General features: G+C 36.8%; 1 protein-coding gene across 3 annotated transcripts in view; it reads left to right on the forward strand.

Annotated features, from left to right (window-relative positions):
- LOC115219405 (protocadherin-19-like) overlaps positions 1–19,356 on the forward strand; it is a 273,644-nt gene that overhangs the window by 90,250 nt on the left and 164,038 nt on the right. The window lies entirely within an intron of this gene.

The raw sequence follows: 19,356 nt of genomic DNA on the forward strand, positions 1-19,356 counted from the left end.
TGAGCAGGAACTAAAGGAACATTACGAAGATCCACACTCAAAGATCAAATACAAACACATATTCATTTATATCTACAGAACGGATACAAAATTCGACTTATATAAATATAATAATATATATAGATAAAAATTATATAATATATATAGGAATCAGTGCTACATACAAAACAGTGAATTTACGCTTAAAGTTATAAAACATTGGTAAATTAATAATTTGGGATAATACAACATATAAAGGACATATTAAAACGACATATTAAAATTTGTATTTTTGTATGTTTTCTGTATTATTTCTGGAATTTTAATACGTCATTTTAATATGTCCTTTATATGTTTTATTATCCCAAAATATACATGTATGTATGTATATATGTGTATGTATATATATTTATGTATTCACACTGGTATGGTGTGCACTTCAGAGCATGTAATTTATAATTCAAGCATAATTGCAGAGTATTTATAGTAAATAAGGGATCAAGAAATTATATGTAAAGTTTCTTAGGGTTGTTTCTAGAATAGCTGAGCATAGGGATCATATGTCATTGAGCAAAGCTTTCCATGTGAGCCAACTGTTCCGTCTTTGGAAAGAAAGAATTAAGGAATATCTTTGATAAAGGATATTAGTGGTTACCAGTTCATCGAAGAATTAAAGAACATACTCAGTGAAAGATAAGGGTGGTTAGAGAATTAAAGAAATCCTTAGTGAAAGACAATAGCAGTTCGTAGTTCCCTATTTGAAGAATCAAGGAATATTCTTTGTAAAAGATGAAAGAAGTTCTTAGTTCCATCTTTGAAGAGAAAGTTGACACATATCACAGGAAACTATGTAAATCTCAGAAAAGAACTTGCTGAAGAATATGGTGCAGAAATAAGTCAGCAGCTTAAATGATGAGTTCATTTCCTATCTGATACCCTGCATAATGGAATCCTTGAGGCACATGCTCATAACACCCCACATGAGGTGAGAAAAGAAGTTGAAGATTCCATGTTTATTGATGTTATATGTGATTGCTCTGGCATGGAACAAGAATCAATTATTGTCGTTTTATTTCTGAAAACCAGGATGTCCACAAAGATTTCCTCAGCTTTGATGACCCTCCTGACCACACCTTGGACACACTGACTAAGGCTATTCTGGATGTTTTTGGTTGCCTAAACATTTCTCTGGACTCAAAATTATGCTGCTTCTGTCTTTGATGGTGCAGGTACCATGAGCGGAAACCTTCCAGGCACACAAAAGAGATTAAAAGACATGTTTCCTGGTACATACTTTGTACACTGCAGAAACCACTCTCTGGGTTTTGTCCTCCAAGAAGCTGGATCTACAATTGTCCTGGCCACTGATGCATTGAGCTCTGTTCACCAAAACACCATTCTTCTGAAAGCGTTACAGACCAGTCTTTGTGATGAGAATGTCATCATGTTGCAAGCCTGTGTCTGTTGCACTAAGTGAGAGAATGTTCAGCACCTTTCACTGTTTGAAGACCTCACTCCATACCACAATGACGCAACACCGTCTGACACACTGGGCTGTAATGCATGGACACAAAAACTTGTGCAATGGAAACACTTTGCACATCCTCTTGGAAAACTTCATCACCAAAACGAACCAGTTTGGAAAAATTTGGGGAATGATTTGAAGCATTGCTTTGCCATATATTTAAAAAAAAAAATATTACTAGACCTGTGTTTGTTTTGATATTACGATCGAAAAAAATATTTGGGCCTGAGCTTTTATCCCGTAAGCAAATTTCATTCCTGGGCCACTGTCAGCAGTGTATACTGAATGTTTTAGTGTCAGAAATAACACATACACAGAATCACACCACCCATACACGTTGCTATATGATGTGTTGAGGTATGTGTATTTGTATACATACCATAAACACTGGCACCATTAATAGTATCCCCACCACTACATCACTGTGGTTGTGTACACCATTGCTACACAACAGCATCACCTTGAACCAATGAAGCAGCTTCTTGGCAGATGGTCACACAGACAGAAATAACAACCAAATTTCCCTTGACCCTTCAGCATTTGAACCAGCCAAATCTGGCCCAAATATTCTACCTTTTTTTCTGTTCAAAGCAGCCCTTCAATGTCATTCTAATATTATAAACAATCACACCATTGAAATCTTGAAGCTATGAGATAATGTATGATTAACTGAAAACAGTGTGGATAAATAAGGATTACATTTGACAATAATCTGAATAATGCCAAGGGGTCAAGTCACACTTGAAAAAAACAAAAGAACGACACATTGGAAAAGCAATGTCTGAATAAAAGACTGGAGGGTCACTGCTTGAAAGTCTGATGATCGGTCTACTAGATCAGTGTTGACCTTGGGTTGAACAATACTCCAACACTAACACCACATTTTCATTATTACCACCTTCACCACTAGGCTACCACCTCACCAAATTCCATACTGCACAGGTCCTGGATGCAGAATCTCTCAAGAGAGAATGTTTTGCACATTGTGAAGCTGGGAGTCCATCAAGCAAAGTCAGTTCTTGTAATAATAATGAAGGTTTTCTGTATTTCCCTACACTCTTTCCATAGCCAGAACATTTAACTATTGACGACCAGGTCACTTTCTATACGTAGATACTACAGTGTGGTATAATTCATCCATAAAAAAGACATTTAAATATTAGCAACTCATTAATTAACATTAACAGACAGAAAAAAAAGTGACTGATCAAAAAGCGTTGTGAGTGGATTTGGATGATGGAAACTGAAAGAAGCCTGTTGTGTGTTTGTGTCCGTGTCCATGTCTTGACATCATGTGATTGTTGTAAATGAATGTTACTAATTCCCCATGTTCTGTGAAAATATTTCCGGCATGAGGAAATATTACCTTCCTTAGGAACAAGTTTGGCAACAGGAAGAGCTTCAAATAAACTCTGTCCAACCCAGCAAAGCATGGAAAAGGGAACATTAAGAGGATGGTTGGCATTCACTGGAATGGTTTCTGCTCCAAGAATTTCAGGAAGAAATGAAGATCCTATGTGGGGAAACTTTTATAAGGTACTTCTCATTTTGAAGAAGTTGATGTTATCAAGTTCAGCAGGATAGCTTTTACTGAAACTTTTCAGTTGTGGCCATCATATTATTGGTCACTGATAAGGGAGAGAAATTCAGTGAAGCAAAGAAGATGTTTCCATTACATTTAAGATTGTTGAAGTGAAAGAGCAATGCTGTGGAAATAAATGACACAAAATTGTGTTGTCCAACCAACGTATACCAAATGTTTTAAGATAGAAACTATGTGACACGTCCATGTTTTTATAACACAATACACCTTTCAAACCACTCCAAGAAGTGGAATTATTGGTGGAAGACATGGCTATTACACCAAATATCCATTTGTGAGAAGAATCTTGTATGAATGTATTTAACAACTGAAGAAAACACCAATTCTCAACTAATTCCATCCCCAATAATGTTTCTTGTATTCTCTAAGCCATCAGCTTTAATCATCTCTCACTTCTTGCTAATATGCCAGCTAATCTTTCTCCCACTTTTTGCTGTCTAATCTTTATCTCTGCACTGAATTATATCAATTACTGTAGATGTTTATTAATTTAGTCTGTTCTTTCTATTTAGCAGAATCACAATCATCTTACAGAGGACCAGAAACAACACACCATTGGCCATGAGGAATCTCTGAGAATTCACAATGGCTTCCAACCAAATTGGAATTGAGCAGAGAGAAACAACATGAAGAAATCCTGGAAGAATTAGGTTTAAAATGTCTACTGCCTTTTCATAACATCTGTCAATGGGGGTCTAACGAATAATCTGCAAATTATTAATCCTACATGATATATACTCACTACACCCATATAATAATAATAAAACATTGTGTACAGCGCTCAGGTGCACTACAACTCATCTAAAGTGTATGTATAGTGCATAGGGTAATGTACAAGCGTCAGGAAAAGAACAGTGCATGAGTCATGACATACACATATGTGTATGAGTATGGAAGGGGGACAATCAGGTGTAGTTTTGGCGGATTTCAGAAAGCATGAGGGCCTTAAAGGATGCAGTGTCATGGCAGTCAACAACTGACGCAGGCAATTTGTTCCATGCTTCAGCAACTCTGAGCATGAAAAAATGTTTCCGAAAGTCATGGGAGCTGTGCTGTTTTCTGACTTTGTAGGCATGTCCACGTGTGTTGGACACATGGAGATCAAAAAGGTGTTCAGTGTTGTTGTTGGTGAGGTGGTTGATAACCTTGTGGGTGTTTACCAAGTCCGTCGCCAGATGCCGGAGCTTCAGTGAATCCATGCCCAGGGAAATATATTTATTTTAGGAGTGTATAGCAGTGAGAGAGAGAGACCATTACCAAGACAGACTTGTGAAAACTCCAAAGAGACAATTACCTTCACCTCCAGGTGATGCTAGAAATTGACTGTCAACGACCATGACGACCAATTGTAGGATAATTTTTCAAAGTGAACATAAAGACTTACACCAGTGGAGTTTAAGTCAGCTTCTTACAAATGTCTGCTCTTGGAGTTTGAGAAAAGAAACATCCCCTTATTGATATTCCAACAAGAAATTAATATTTTCAAAGTTGCCCTTAATTAATCACCTCGTTATTTTATGGTTTAAGCTTTATCTTCACAGACTGGTTTTTTGTTTTTAGATGTATAACAAATATGACCAATATTTTAAACAATTTTATGTATTTTGTTAGTTAAAAGTTTGATAAGAAAAATATTAATCATGTAGAAAAATTACTCAGATTATCACCAATCTCAAATTAAAAAGTGTAATTATTAGCAGCTGTGATTAAGTGTAACAGAACCCTCTGCTGGAATATGAACCCAGATGTCATATGAGTTGGGTGACTGCTCTATTCTTTCAAGCAGAAAATAAGGTCACCTATTATTGATTTCTCATCAACAACATCATTTGTCGGCAATCATATGAACATTAAATTGTTCTTAATAAACTGTTTCCATCTGTTGTTTTATGTCACTGAGATATTAATTAGTGTACAAATTCTCATTCTTTACAATATATTTAAATGATACAGAAGTGGAGGGAAACCTTTAATCATGGGTTAATCCAATTAAAATAGGTTCCACTCACACACATATTCAAAAACTAAGATGGGAAAGTAGTTTGACTGGTCTGTCTGTCTGTCTGTCTCATATTCATCATCAACATAAACTTATTGCCACACTAATTTAACAGTCACATGCACATACAACCATTAACTGCAAGGGACGCTCCATGGTACTCATCCTGTCACTGTTTTTGTAAGTTTATCTTTTTGTTTTTTTTGTTTTGTTGATATAAATATTCTGTTTCTTGCTGTTGTTGTTTAGTCTCAGGTCAACTTTGACACTAACCAGCCTATAATCGAAGACAATCCAGCTGCGGCCATCCCATATTTTAGGGCTATATAGGACTACAGATTCATCACCCTTTTTTTAAATCCAAGTTGGTATGATTTGAGGGATATTTGATTGCTATCTTTAGCAGGCTGAGCTATCAGTAGTGAGCTATCAGCTGTCAGTAGTGAGGGTCATTTTAGATTCTTTTATTATGTATTCAATGAAATCATTTCAGTTCCCTGACCCCGTGTTGGGATGCTTGGGGTAATGTTTACAGTTTCTCCAGTGAATAGAGTTCGGTTGTTAACTTCAGCTGGTTGTAGGGTCACTAAACACTTCTCTCCCCTGCATTGTCTTTCTGCTGCCCCGTTGCCTTCTTCAGCTGCAAACATTTCTTTTGTGCCAGCTCGATTTTTACTCATCTTCCTATACATATATCATTAATGCACACACATGTAATGTATTTAACTGTTTAAGGGCCTGCCTCCTTATATACAGATTTCCACAGACATTCATCAATGATAAAGCATACAAAATTACAGCCAGTCACGCATCAATGCACACAGACATACAATAAATAAACACATGAAATGATGAAGTCTGCATTGTTCGTTTTCTGCTAGAATGGGTTGAAGGAACAAATGAATCCCTAGCACCGAGGCCTCGTTTCAGATCCACATCACCTTTCTCTTGCTTCATCTTTTTTTCATGCAAGCGATTTTTTCCTTCTTTTTGTATTGTATTTCTCTTATCCTTGAAAGTGCTGTCAGCAAACATCACCATTTTTACCTTTAATCCTTTTCACACAATGTAAATATTCACACACACACACATGTACATGGTTTTTTATACATTTATAAGGGAAGTGGCATAATTAATAAAACCTATAAACACACCAGTTGTTGCTTGTCTATATTTCTCTTCTTTTTTTAAAGCAGTTGTTTGTTTGTTTGTTTATGTCCCCTAAAATATTTTTCACTACATCAACATGTAGTCTTTTCAATAAACATCTTGAAAAGGATACAGGTTGATGTTGGCTTTGTTAGTTACGATTCTTCCCAAATATAACAACTGATTTCAACAAATGGTTTACAAGATCAAAGTTCTTGTAAACACAAATTATATATCTGGGCTTCAATACAGTTTCTGCCCTCCAGTTCTACTCACAAAGCTTTGATCAACCTGAGGCTAAAATAGAAGACATTTGCCTGAAGTGCCATGCAATGAAATAGAACTCAAGACCACAACATAACAAAGTGCTCTCCATATCCACCCAGCCATGCCTATCCCTACATAATGACATTTGTCATATTTTGCTGTTATTCAGCTCCAAGTCATCCCTCACTGAACAGACTTATTGATCAAAGGCTTTCCAGACACTATTTCCAGGAGCAGTGCATCCCACACTAAATGTCATTTGATGTAGCTTTTCTCTGTTTAAGTAAGGAGTTTTGTAGGAGATGTGACTGCTGTTTCAGGTAATTCAAATGACTGCCTGGAGACAAAGCTGATCAATTTCCATGTCTAAAATAATATGCCTGCATGCATGTATGTGTGTGTGTGTGAGCATGTATATATATATATATATATGTATATATATATATATGTGTGTGTGTGTGTGTGTATGGATTATTTGTAGAAATACATAAATCAGGAGGAGAAGCACACTCTAAGGTGTAGAGCAGTTAATGCTATAGTGGGGGGGGGGTAGTTCGGTTTATGGGGTTACCCTGGGTTTCTCACTCATAAGGGGTTTAGCCTTACAGCATATCTTCAGACTAGTAGTATTTGGGGGCTGAAGATACGTCAAAGACTAAACCCCTTATGAGCGAGAAAACCAGGGTAACCCCATAAACTGGCTTACATTGTAATATATATATATATATATATATATATATATATATATATATATAGATAGATAGATAGATAGATAGATAGATAGATAGATAGATAGATAGATATAAAGCACAGTTTATTCACGATCAGAGGCATTCATAAACAGAGGTGCTACTGTATTAAATGAATCTGAGAAAGACAGGAGATAAAGTATGATTTATTGATGATCAGAGCTGTTCGAAAACAGAGATTCTACTGTATTTATATATATATATCATCTGATTTGATGAATTTTATGGGGGTTTCTGTCTGATGATACTTTGATATATATATATATATATATATATATGCATGCATACCTGTTAGAAAGTATAGAAAACAGACAACCTCATTGGTATTCAATAATTGAGACATGACATAATATTAATTACAGAATTGTATTAGCTGTAGTTGACCATGACACAAGAGTGGAAATGCTTTCAAAACACAAGAATCAATTCACTGTTGATTGCATAGACAGAACATCGAAAATGAGTATAAAAAGGAAATAAGCATCTTTATCTTCTATCTTTTGCTTGTTTCAGTCAAGTGTCTCCTGCTGTAACTCTACAACCCCAGGCTGGTCAAAGCCTTATGAGCAGATTTTGTAAATGAAGCCTGTTGTGTGTGTGTGTGTGTGTGTGTGTATAGATGGATGGATGCATGAATATGTTTTGTGTTTAACCTTGTTTAAACATCCTGTGATGAAATAAACATTATCATCATACACAGTTCAATACAAGCATGGTTCATTTCATTTTCTGTGAAAAGCATGTCTAGCTGTGAGAAAATATTACTTTTGCATTGAAACCGGTGTGGCTGAGTGACAGAAAAGACATTCAGCTACAAAATGTCTGTCTCAAGAAATTCCTCTTCACTCATCTCATGCAAATGCTGATAATGACGTAAGCATATATGTAGGCAATGGCCTAGTGGTTAGGGTAGCGGACTCGCAGTTTCAATTCCCAGACCGGGCGTTGTGAGTGTTTATTGAGCTAAAACACCTAAAAGCTCCACAAGACTCTGGCAGGGGGTGCTGATCCCTGCTGTACTCTTTCACCACTCTTTCTGCTGTTGGCCTGCTCGCTTAGCTAGCGGGGTGGCGTCATTCGAACTCATTGTGACCAGTGATGTGTAACTACATCTGATGGACTGGTCGGTCAAGTGAGTGATCAAGTGATATATATATATATATACATATATATATATATATATATATATATATATATATATATGCATGCTAGAGGTTAACTAACTGTTTTACCATGATCAATTGGATCTTTATATATATATATATATCATTCTCTTCATCATTGTCGTTTAATGTCCACTTTCCATGCTGGCATAGGTCGGACAGTTTGACTGAGGTCTAGAAGCTGTAGGAATCTGCACTAGGCTCCAATCTGATCAGGCAAAGTTTCTACAGCTGGATGCTCTTCCTAATGCCAAACACTCTGAGAATGTAGTGGGTGCTTTTTAAGTGCCACTGGCATGAGGGCCGCAGTCAGGTGGTACTGGCATCAACCACGTTTGAATGGTGCTTTTTACATGCCAGCATGCAAATGGAATCTCTATATATATAAACGGCAAAATGTCTGTGTGCGTGTCCTGGATACAAATCCACAATTTTTCAGTTAGAGGGCTCGCACTTTCTATGGTCATTCAAAACCGTCCAAGGAAAGCCATTAAAAAATCAATAGAAGTGACTTTTTTGTGAATTTTCTATCCAAAACCCAATCAAAATGCCTGAAACTAGCTGTATATGCATGCACTAGCATTATGACCAGGCGTTGTCAGGTCATAGGGCTAATATATAAATATATTTTCCATTTGAATGAATGTCTATGTGTTGATTATATGAAACATTTCTAAGGGAGGAATCTTTGATTTGCTGTTCATGCCCCACCCCCTCTCACCTGGCTGGTTCAGTAAAATGGGAATAGCTGAGTGGAGGTGACATGAGCCCAGCCAGATCTGAGGAGCAGAGGTCATTATAGGATCAGAATAAAAGGCAGGGAGTAGAGAGAGCGAATGCATCTGTGAATGCCAGCAGTTCAGTTCTGTGAAAGACACAACACATTGTAAATATTTCAGTTATATTTTATTTGAAATGTTTAAGGTAAGTTGTTGTTCATGCAATTACTGCCTTTCCCCAATAAGTAAAAAGCACATCTTTAAAGATGAAGACATAGTCTCCATGAAGGCACCAAAATACCAACTGATGACATCAAAGAGATGTTAGCACTGTGCCTAAGGACACTGAGTTCCAGATTGATTATGAAATTTACCAAAAAGTGCAAGGAATAAATAACTGTGTGTTTTCCATCATCATCAAAGCAATGGCACTCATTCACATGAAATGCTTTGAAGATTTAGTTCTAGAAATGACAGCAATGATAAAGATATGTGAATGACAGCCTCATACTTTGGAAGCCTCAACAGAAAGTCCGAGATGTAGGTAGATGACATAGACTCTGTCTACGTGCATCAGTTCAGTATAAGATGGAAAAGGATATAACCAACCAGCATGCCATCATATATACTGGTGAAAAATACAGAAGATCAGTGGATCAAATCCCTGCTGGCACTGAAATCTAACCCTTTAGTGTTCGCATTATTCTGCCAAAATTAATGCTTCTTCATCCACATTGTTTTGAACTAATCAGGCATTATCTTGTAGCTATGAGATTTTGATGAGGTAGCTGTTAATTTTTAAAATGATATTGTAGGGTTGGTGTGAGAGACCAGATCTGGTCATTTTGAATGCTAAAGGGTTAATCTGTAATTGAGAGAGTCTTTATATGATTGCTCAATCTGTTTAGAAATAGCTGCTAAATCTCCCTCAAATTGTACCACCACAAAAACAGCAAAGACATATTGGAAAAGATGGGATGCCTTTCATCAAAGGTATGCTCATTAACCTAGGGTTATACAACAATAATAGATAAAATATGAGTCTCACCACAGCATCCCTTCAGTATTAAGTGTCTACAACACCAGGCAAAAACAATGTGGACTGAGGTATTAGCTTATGCAGACGATATGAATTACCTGAAAACTACCTTCCTGCATAACAAATGTGTTGCCTCTCATAGAAGACTCACAGCCTATCGCAGTAGATTCACAACCACCCTCAAGCTTAAGGTAGGGATCAAATAAAATTCTCTGTTTCTACCTTACTGGAAGGGATTGAGACAGCTCACAAAATCTACAACAATTATAATATCAGAACTGTGTACATATGTAACATCACATTTTGATGATTTCTCACCAAATTGAAACTTACCTCGGAATGGCCAGAATATAGAAACTACATTTACTACACTTATTGCATCCTTTAAGCTGAGAAGTCTTAAAGAGAGAATCTGGGAGGTCCGTAAAGGTAAGAATTAAGAAATATTATATAAAAGTCTTAGAGAGGGGAGAAACTGTCATGAACGGTTGGAGAGACATGATGTAAGAAATGGAATTGTTTTGCTATGGAGTGAATTGATTCTATAACTGATAAAGAATCATGGTGGAAAAATAGAAAAAAAGAAATCCATAAAAAGCTGGCTGAAAACCCAGGTAATAAACCTAGCACTGACCTTAGCTCAACACTGAGTTACCCAAACAGTAAAATCCTGCTCTGACATTAACTCAAAATGCTTGCTATTACTGAAAAATACATTGAAACGACCCAATATGGTAGCATAAAATGTATATACAATGCAAAAGTAAGGATAAGGTTGTTGTTTTTCCCTCCTTGCTTGACATAATTCGTTAACATTGCAATGGGGAAAAGAACAGAAAGAGAAATTAATGTGGAGCAACGAGTGAAACTTGAAGGATTGGGATCAGTTGTTAAAAAATGTTCTGTCCACTTTTGTGTTAGTTTTGTGACAATCCTAGCAACAGCATAATGGATGAACGTGTTTCAACTGTTAGTTTAGAAAGGAAGATTCCTACTTTGAATCTAGTCTCAGATAATAGATACATACATCGCAGAGTAAGACATCTAAGAACAATCAAAGATTGAAACTGAGACGAGGTTAATAGTCTGAGATATTTGCCTTGTTTTTGTTTGTTTATCATTCATTGAAGAATAAAAATTACCTGACAACACCATTAAAATGTTGAACAGACAGACGCTCCTCAAACCATAAGCTAAACAAATGACTGCTAGAAATAGCAGGAAGATTTCCTGTACAATTTATTTTCTATCAGCTTACAAAAGAAATGCAGCCCAAGATGTCTGGGTAATAAAAAAAATAGGGATGTTCTTTGATTATAGGTCTGTTTAATTAGGGTTAAACTGGGACTAAATAACGGGTTAAAAGTATGGAGAATCTATTCATTTTAAATTGATAGTATCAACTGGAAAGCAGGTTAAACCTGTAATTTGTTCCCCAAGATACCAACAATTTTTTTATTAGCAAATTTTGATTGTATTTCAGTTAAGCAGATGAAGAAATATAAATTTGAGACTCTAATGAACAGCCAGCTGTCATTAGCTGCTTTAATTTGCAATAAAAGACATTATTGTGGACGAGGAAAAGTTGTAATAAACTTTGATTTGTACTTTTAAGGCATGTTGAATAGTTTTGTTGCTGGAACGAGGAACAGCCTAGAAGTAATGAAGTTTCTATAGTAAAGTTATTGCTAAAACAACCAAAGTCTTCCATTTTGAATTCTTGGAGGGAAATGATTGCTATATCTCTTATGTAAATAGAGAAAAATGAAAAGAAAGATCTCTCTCTCTCTCAGATCATTGTCATTGTTTTAACATCCACTTTGCTTATGGGGCAGACAGAGTCTGTTGAGACAGATTTTCTGCAGTCAGACCCCCTTCCTATAGCCAACCCTCACTTGTTTCCTAGCAAGGTAGTATTTTCCCAGGGCCAGACATTTTTTTACTGAATATTGGAAATGAATGACTGATCAGGTTGTGTCAGGCTTTGTATTACTAAAAGACCATGTATTTTTTAAATCTAAGAATTTCTTTCCAACTGAATTCAGGGATCAGAAACTTTCACAAAATGCTAGCACCTTGAGAAGTTTCTACTATTAAACTGGAGAATCCCATCTTCTCCAAATTAGACAAACAGTTTTCTTCAGCCTTTCCCTGTTGGATTAATCACACCAATCATTGTTAATTCCCCTCTTAATGGACCGAAGGGACATAACTCTAATCTCTCTGCCTTTCAAGCTTTCTTTTTCTCGTTTTCCTCTTTCTTTTCCATGTTAATCTTTTCTTTGCTTGTTCTTCTTACAGAGCAGCCATGTTTATTTGGGGGAACTGAACAATTGCAGGATAGCATCTGACATTCTTTTACAAGTGTGTTTGGTCACTGTACCATCCAAGTAGGAAAATTATGGTGACTCACATTTAAATCCTGTGCTTATAAAATGATATGATTTTATAAGGATAAAATGCTTCTTTCAGTCTCCATCAACCAAACCCATTCACAAGGTTTTGTTGTTCTGGGACTAGAGTGGAAGGTATTTGGCCAAGGTACCACACAGTGAAAGTGAACCTGAAACTCTGTGGTCGAGAAGCAAGCCTCAACGAAATTCCATGCAACGCTTACAGACATGGGAAAGAAGACATTAACCCAATGATGATGATGATGATGATGATGTCTTTTCTGTCTTCATTTTTACTTGTTTCGGTCACTGGACTGTGGCTATAAATGGTTCACTCAAACGGATCGACCCCAGTACTTGTTTTAGGCTTAGTACTTATTCTAGCAGTCCCATCCCATTTTGTCAAACCACTTTAAGTTACAGGGACATAAACACACCAACACTGGTTGTCAAGGGGCAGTGTTGGATATATCCATAGATACACAACACATACTACACACATGCACCCGATTAGCTTCTTTCAGTTTTTATCTACCAAATCCACTCATAAAGCTTTAATCAACCTGGGACTACAGTAGAAGACCCCTGCCCAAAGGATCATGTGCAGCAGGAAGAGTGAACCAAAGACCCCACGGGTTGGGAAGCAAACTCCTCAGTCACGCACTCAGTTACATTATATACGTGAAGGCCTTGTGGTTAGGGAGTTGCAATCACAGTCACTAGATTGTGGATCTGATTGCCAAATGGTGTGATGCGTTATGTTCTTGAGCAAAACCCTTCATTTCATGTTGGTCCCGTCCACCCAGCTGTAAATGGGTCCCCCTACAAAAGAGTAGCTTTCTGGTCAGAGGGAATGTCGACTTGCTCCCCCTCGCCAGCAGCAAGCGGTGCACACTCATCAGAATTTTGCTTCCACCAAATGCATCAGGCAGAGATATTGCATGAAGTTTTGCCAAAACTTTAGTGATGTTCAAGGCATCCAGAGATTCAGCAGGCGTTTGGTGATGATAACAGCATGGGTAGGACTCAGATGAAGGAGTGCTACAACTGGTTCAAACATGGTTTCACCTCAGCGGAGAGCAATGCACACTCAGGACATCTTGGTTTTCAGAAACGAGGAGCCAGTTGAGAAGATTCGGCAAACAGTCATGGAAGACCTTTGTGTAACAACCCAGGAAATGGCTCACAAAATGGAAATAAGCACAAGGATCAGTGCATTGCATTTTAAGAGAGGATTTGTGCATGTGAAGAGTGTAGGCAAAATTCCTCCCCAACGTGCTGGCAAAGCAGCAAAAGCAACTCCAGGACATGCTGGACTGTGCAAACCATGACCCAGACTTCATGAAGAAAGACCATCATCACCGGTGATGAAACATGGGTTGATGTTCTCTGTGCAATGTTTTCGGTCATCTGGGAAATCAAAACTCTAACAAACTCACACATAGCACCATGACATGACTGCCACACTGATTGTTAGATGTGGATTAAACTCTTTGCTGGTCTATCAACTTTGGTTATTGTGTTAGAAATCTGCTTAAACAGACCTGACCCCTTAATATTTAATAACATCAATACAAACCAACAAAGGAGTCTATGCATGGTTACTCAAACTGCTGGAAATAGCAGGTGAATTCCCTAAATGCACACCCTAATGTCTCAAGAGAAGATACACTGAACAATGCAAGGTTTGACATTGAAAACGAGAGATGGTCTTGGTCAAAAGATCTTTGGCCTTAAGTCTGTTCAGTTAGGGTAAAATCTGAAGCCCAACTCCACTGGAACTGACTTCTGATAACTGCATCAATAACCACAGCATCTCCACAAATCTGTTCTTTCAGTAATCAAACATCCATCTTGAAAGACTCCTCATCAATTGTACCAATCCTATCACCTTTGTTCAGTAGCAGCTGTGATAGTATCTATAGCCATTGTGGTTTCTATAACCCTGTGTATTGTGAGATGTAACAATGTGAGAAATAGCTCATCTGAAAGAACAGCAGAAGAGAAACAGGCATACCAATGTCGCAATGAGATGAGACAGTTGATCTATCAAGGTAACAACAGTGTACCTGTGATGTCAGGTAATCGAGGAGAGATGTCAGACAGATATGGTCATTCGAGGAGCCATTACTATCCTGAAGACTGCAATCCGCCCCCCCAAAAAAAACATTGCATGCATGATATATTATGCTTTTTGGGCTTGTGTCGTTAATATTAGCTTTTCATAGTTTTCTAAAATCAAAATTAAAATCTAAGGCTGCTCTGGATTCCTTCTTTTCCCATAAAAAAGAAAGTTTTGGGATTTGATGTTGTCACACTTTGGTCTTTATTGATTTTAAGCAGCTAAATATTTTCATATTTAAATAATTCTTAAATCTCTTTCATATAATTGAGTTGGAACAACCTGCCAAGATGCGTTTCTATGTATCATGTATGAGTTGTCTTGAAATACAGTTTCAACACTGCATTGTTAAAGTGTTATCATTAAGCAGTATCTTTGATGATCTTTTAAATATCTGTCAGGTGAGTTTTAATATTGGTTAGTTTAAGTAATGTAGAGGTCAGCCTCACCTCAAATCCTGTGGGTGGTGGCAGACACTGATTGAACTGATGATGCCTTCTTTCCCTCCTCCTCCTATTCAATATTGTTTGCTTATTTTAATCCATTGAAGGAAATTTCTCTCAGATTTTCCTTTCATTCTGTATTTGATTCATTTACTTTTACACAGAAAGCAAGACAATCATTGATCGACCCCCTAATATAGAACTCATCCCCATCCCCTAAACTTTGTATCAATCTGTCCTCAGTTCTGTCTTCACCGACCACCAGGAACTCCCTTCTTTTAAACAGATATAGAAATGTTATATTCTCAGACAGGTGATGTCAGTGATTCTGTTGGATTCCTAATGAAATACCATTCATGTCAGGTAAACAGAATTACTTTGTAATCTTTTGTTCTTTGGATTGTGGCCATGCTGTAGCACTTCATTCAAGGGTTTTAGCCATGCCAGTCCATCATTATTTCTATCTGCAATTTATTTTATTGAGCTTTATTTATTGAATCACACAATGTTATACGTTTTATGACAAACCCACACAACATCTTCGGCAAGGTTTCCTTACACCAAATTCTACTAAAGGGATGTTTGTCAACCTGAGTTTGCAGTAAGACACATTTGCCCATAGTGCTATGCACCAGCGTAGCCAGAGTGTCTGCTGCCCCGGTCGCCCCTTCCGTTTGCCCCCCCACCCCACCCCAAAGCTACATATTGCCTATAGCAATAAAAGTGCCGCCAAGGACGGACTGCCTACCCGCCCCACCCCCAGCTATGCTAGTGGTGCTGTGTTGTGGTATCAAACCCCAAAACTTGATTATTTTTCTTTTATGTTAAGTTCTTGATTTTTATTATTTCTAAATAAAACCCTGAAAAATGTGAGGTTAGTTATTGTTGTATGTTTTTCAGGGTCCCTCGCTGTTCAGGCACTGAAACTCAAAGGGAGATAAACAGGGAAAAAATAAAATGCCTTTAACCCTTTCATTACCAACATGGCAGAAACCAGTTCTGGCTCTGTAGTACAAGTGTCTTGTTTTCATAAATTTTGAATTAAAATCTTCTACCAAACCTTAGTCGCAATTTATGTTCCTAACACTAGCTGAATGACAACTAAGTTATTTTACTAAATTCTTTGAAAGAAACACAGAGCATCTCAACAGAAATAGAGTAACAAAAGGGTTAAACTCAGAAATACTCATTAATTTTATCCATTATTCATCTCAGATATTATTTTATCTAGGAAAATAATAAGTTTTCATTAAAGCACTATGAGGAATCATCTAGACTAAAGTGTGTGATATTCTTTAAATGGATCATGCGAAAGAAATAGAAACTTCACTAAATACGTGGATATACTCTCTTACTCTTTTACATGTTTCAGTCATTTGACTGTGGCCATGCTGGAGCACCGCCTTTAGTCGAACAAATCGACCCCAGGACTTATTCTTTGTAAGCCCAGTACTTATTCTATCGGTCTCTTTTGCCGAACCGCTAAGTGACGGGGACGTAAACACACCAGCATCGGTTGTCAAGCAATGCTAGGGGTACAAATACAGACACACAAACACATACACATACACATATATATACGACAGGCTTCTTTCAGTTTCCGTCTACCAAATCCACTCACAAGGCATTGGTCGCCCCGGGGCTATAGCAGAAGACACTTGCCCAAGATGCCACGCAGTGGGACTGAACCCGGAACCATGTGGTTGGTTAGCAAACTACTTACCACACAGCCACTCCTGCGCCTATGTTAGATATTTTGAAAAAACAACAACAAAAAAAAGCAAATGAAATATGAAATAATTATTTATATAAGCAAGATGAGTGATAAATGAATATTGACTGGATGTGTGGAGAGGTTGTGTCACTAAGGTATTTCTGAGAGAAACAAATGGACTGGGATGGATCCAGAATGCTAATACATGTAGCCTACACTACAACATACCATGTGATAACTGGAGTTGTTTATCACCCCAGCAAATTACTATCAAGACACACAACTTTCTGACATCCTCACAACTGCATCAAAGAAAACAGATCCCTATCTTTTCATCACTGGTTATTTCAACTATTTAGAGATTGTTTTGGAAACCTTTCTCCATCAACTGGAAATTGCAAGAGATTTCCTAGATTCAGTCCTGGATTCAAACCAGTCCCAAGAAGTCATTTCCCACAAGAGGTGACAACACTTGGGATTATGCTATTTCATCACTGCTCCAGAAACTGTTACCAGCATCACGATCAAGGACTCTTTGGGTCACTCTAATCATACCCTGATCATTGCCAATCAGTGTCTTATGAGTAGAACGTAAAGCCACTACCACCTCCAAACTGCTTACTTTGACTGGAATTCCTCTTGTACAGCATTTAAAATGGCCTGCATTTTACGATTCTAGAGATAATGCTATGCTTCAGCAAGTCTTCAATTCAATCTGGGCTGACGTGCAAAGCATCTGTAGCATTAAAAACCTCAAGAGTGCAATCTGGGATACTGCAACAGCCTGCCTTGTCAGGAAAGGAAGAGGAGATGCCAAACATGGATACAGATTATATTAAAACAGCACAACCATATCAAGCAAATGACTAAAAAAGGAGTATTTAAATCTAAAGAAGAAAGAGCGACCCAGATAGTAAAGTGTTCTAGAAATACATACATTTGAAACAGTTGCCTCACTCTAGTCAACACTCTCTGAAATCCCCATGCAGGGCAGATTACTGATGATCTCAAAAAGTGTGGGGACACATGGTGCCAAATTCTGTGCTGGCATTTTGACTTTTGAAAACCCAGACACTCCATCTCCAACACTACTGACTGTCTTTTAGTGTTTTAGTCCATGTATCACACATCTACCTGTGCCTTTTTTTATTGCTATCTTCTTCTGAACTATGACAGCTTTCTGCCTCCTCTTTTAAACATTTTCAATGGGTTGTCATGCACCTGAGTACTGTATGCAATAATCTCATTATTATCACATTATACAATATCATACAACACTTATACATGATAATATACATATCGCATATAATACATGTCACATGAATCGGAACAGAAGTTTTCTACCACTGGAAAAATCTATTCTATTTAATCTGATAGCATTAATGTCTCAAGTTTGCTCATTTGAAATCAACTCCACTACTTGACTGGCCCCGGAGGACAAAAATTGAAATTGACCCTTTAAAGATTTGAAACTGTTTATGTTCTACCAATCTTGCAAATTTACTAAATTGAATGAAATACCATAAAAAAAAACTAGAAAAAATAAAAGAAAAAAATGAAATATATCGTTGTATAAATTGTAATAAAAGCAGCATTGTTGTAATATAAATTAAAATATCTGAAAATAGGAACTGATTTAAAATTAGAATAAATGGAGAGCGACTTAGGCTAATTAATATGAAATGAAAATAATTGCTGTAAATAAGTCTTGATATAACTATTATATTATTAGAATAATCTGGCTGTTAAGGAAATATCCTTAGCACTTGGTGGATTACTTGTGTCTTTAAATTATTGTGAAAAAACTAATTAATTTAGAAAATGAATTATTCAGTTGCCTCTTAATTATCTCCCCATCAATCATAGGCATCGTTTAACGACACACAATAAAAAACAACATTTTCAACTATTGCATTTTGCTAATTTCCCTTCTTTATCAGTTTACTGATAGTTTAATATTCAAAATATGATGTGAAATAGTGATAAAAAGTAATTTTAATGAATCGGAACACTGAGACAGCATGATTTAATATTTTCATGTTGGATTTACATAATTTCTCAGTTGTCATTTCTATAACTAAATAAGATTTCTTTAACTTTCTCTCACAATGTAACTGATAATAAAAATGGTGAGAATTAACTGAAGCCTATGATATATATTATCTGATTATAAAATATAATTTTAAAAGATTCTGTCAATGAATTTCGAACTGTCCCCTTTGGGTATCTCTGTGCATAGAACAGCCTTAGACCCTCCTGTCGTTTCTGTTTCCATTTAGTTTTGGAAAGTTACATGCTTCGTTTTGTATCCATTATTTATTAGTGTGTAAAGATAATGGATTCTTCCAGGGTATGTTGGCATCAGTTAAAGTATTACATCTTAGAACAAGTAGAGGAATACTAAATCTTAGAACGTTAACATGATGAAGCCCAGCAACAATCTCTCGCCAGAATCCCATTCTAAGTGTTTCAAAAGATCCATAGAGGTAAGA

This window comes from Octopus sinensis, linkage group LG14, assembly GCF_006345805.1.
Source record: "Octopus sinensis linkage group LG14, ASM634580v1, whole genome shotgun sequence".
Classification (NCBI taxonomy): Eukaryota; Metazoa; Mollusca; class Cephalopoda; order Octopoda; family Octopodidae; genus Octopus; species Octopus sinensis.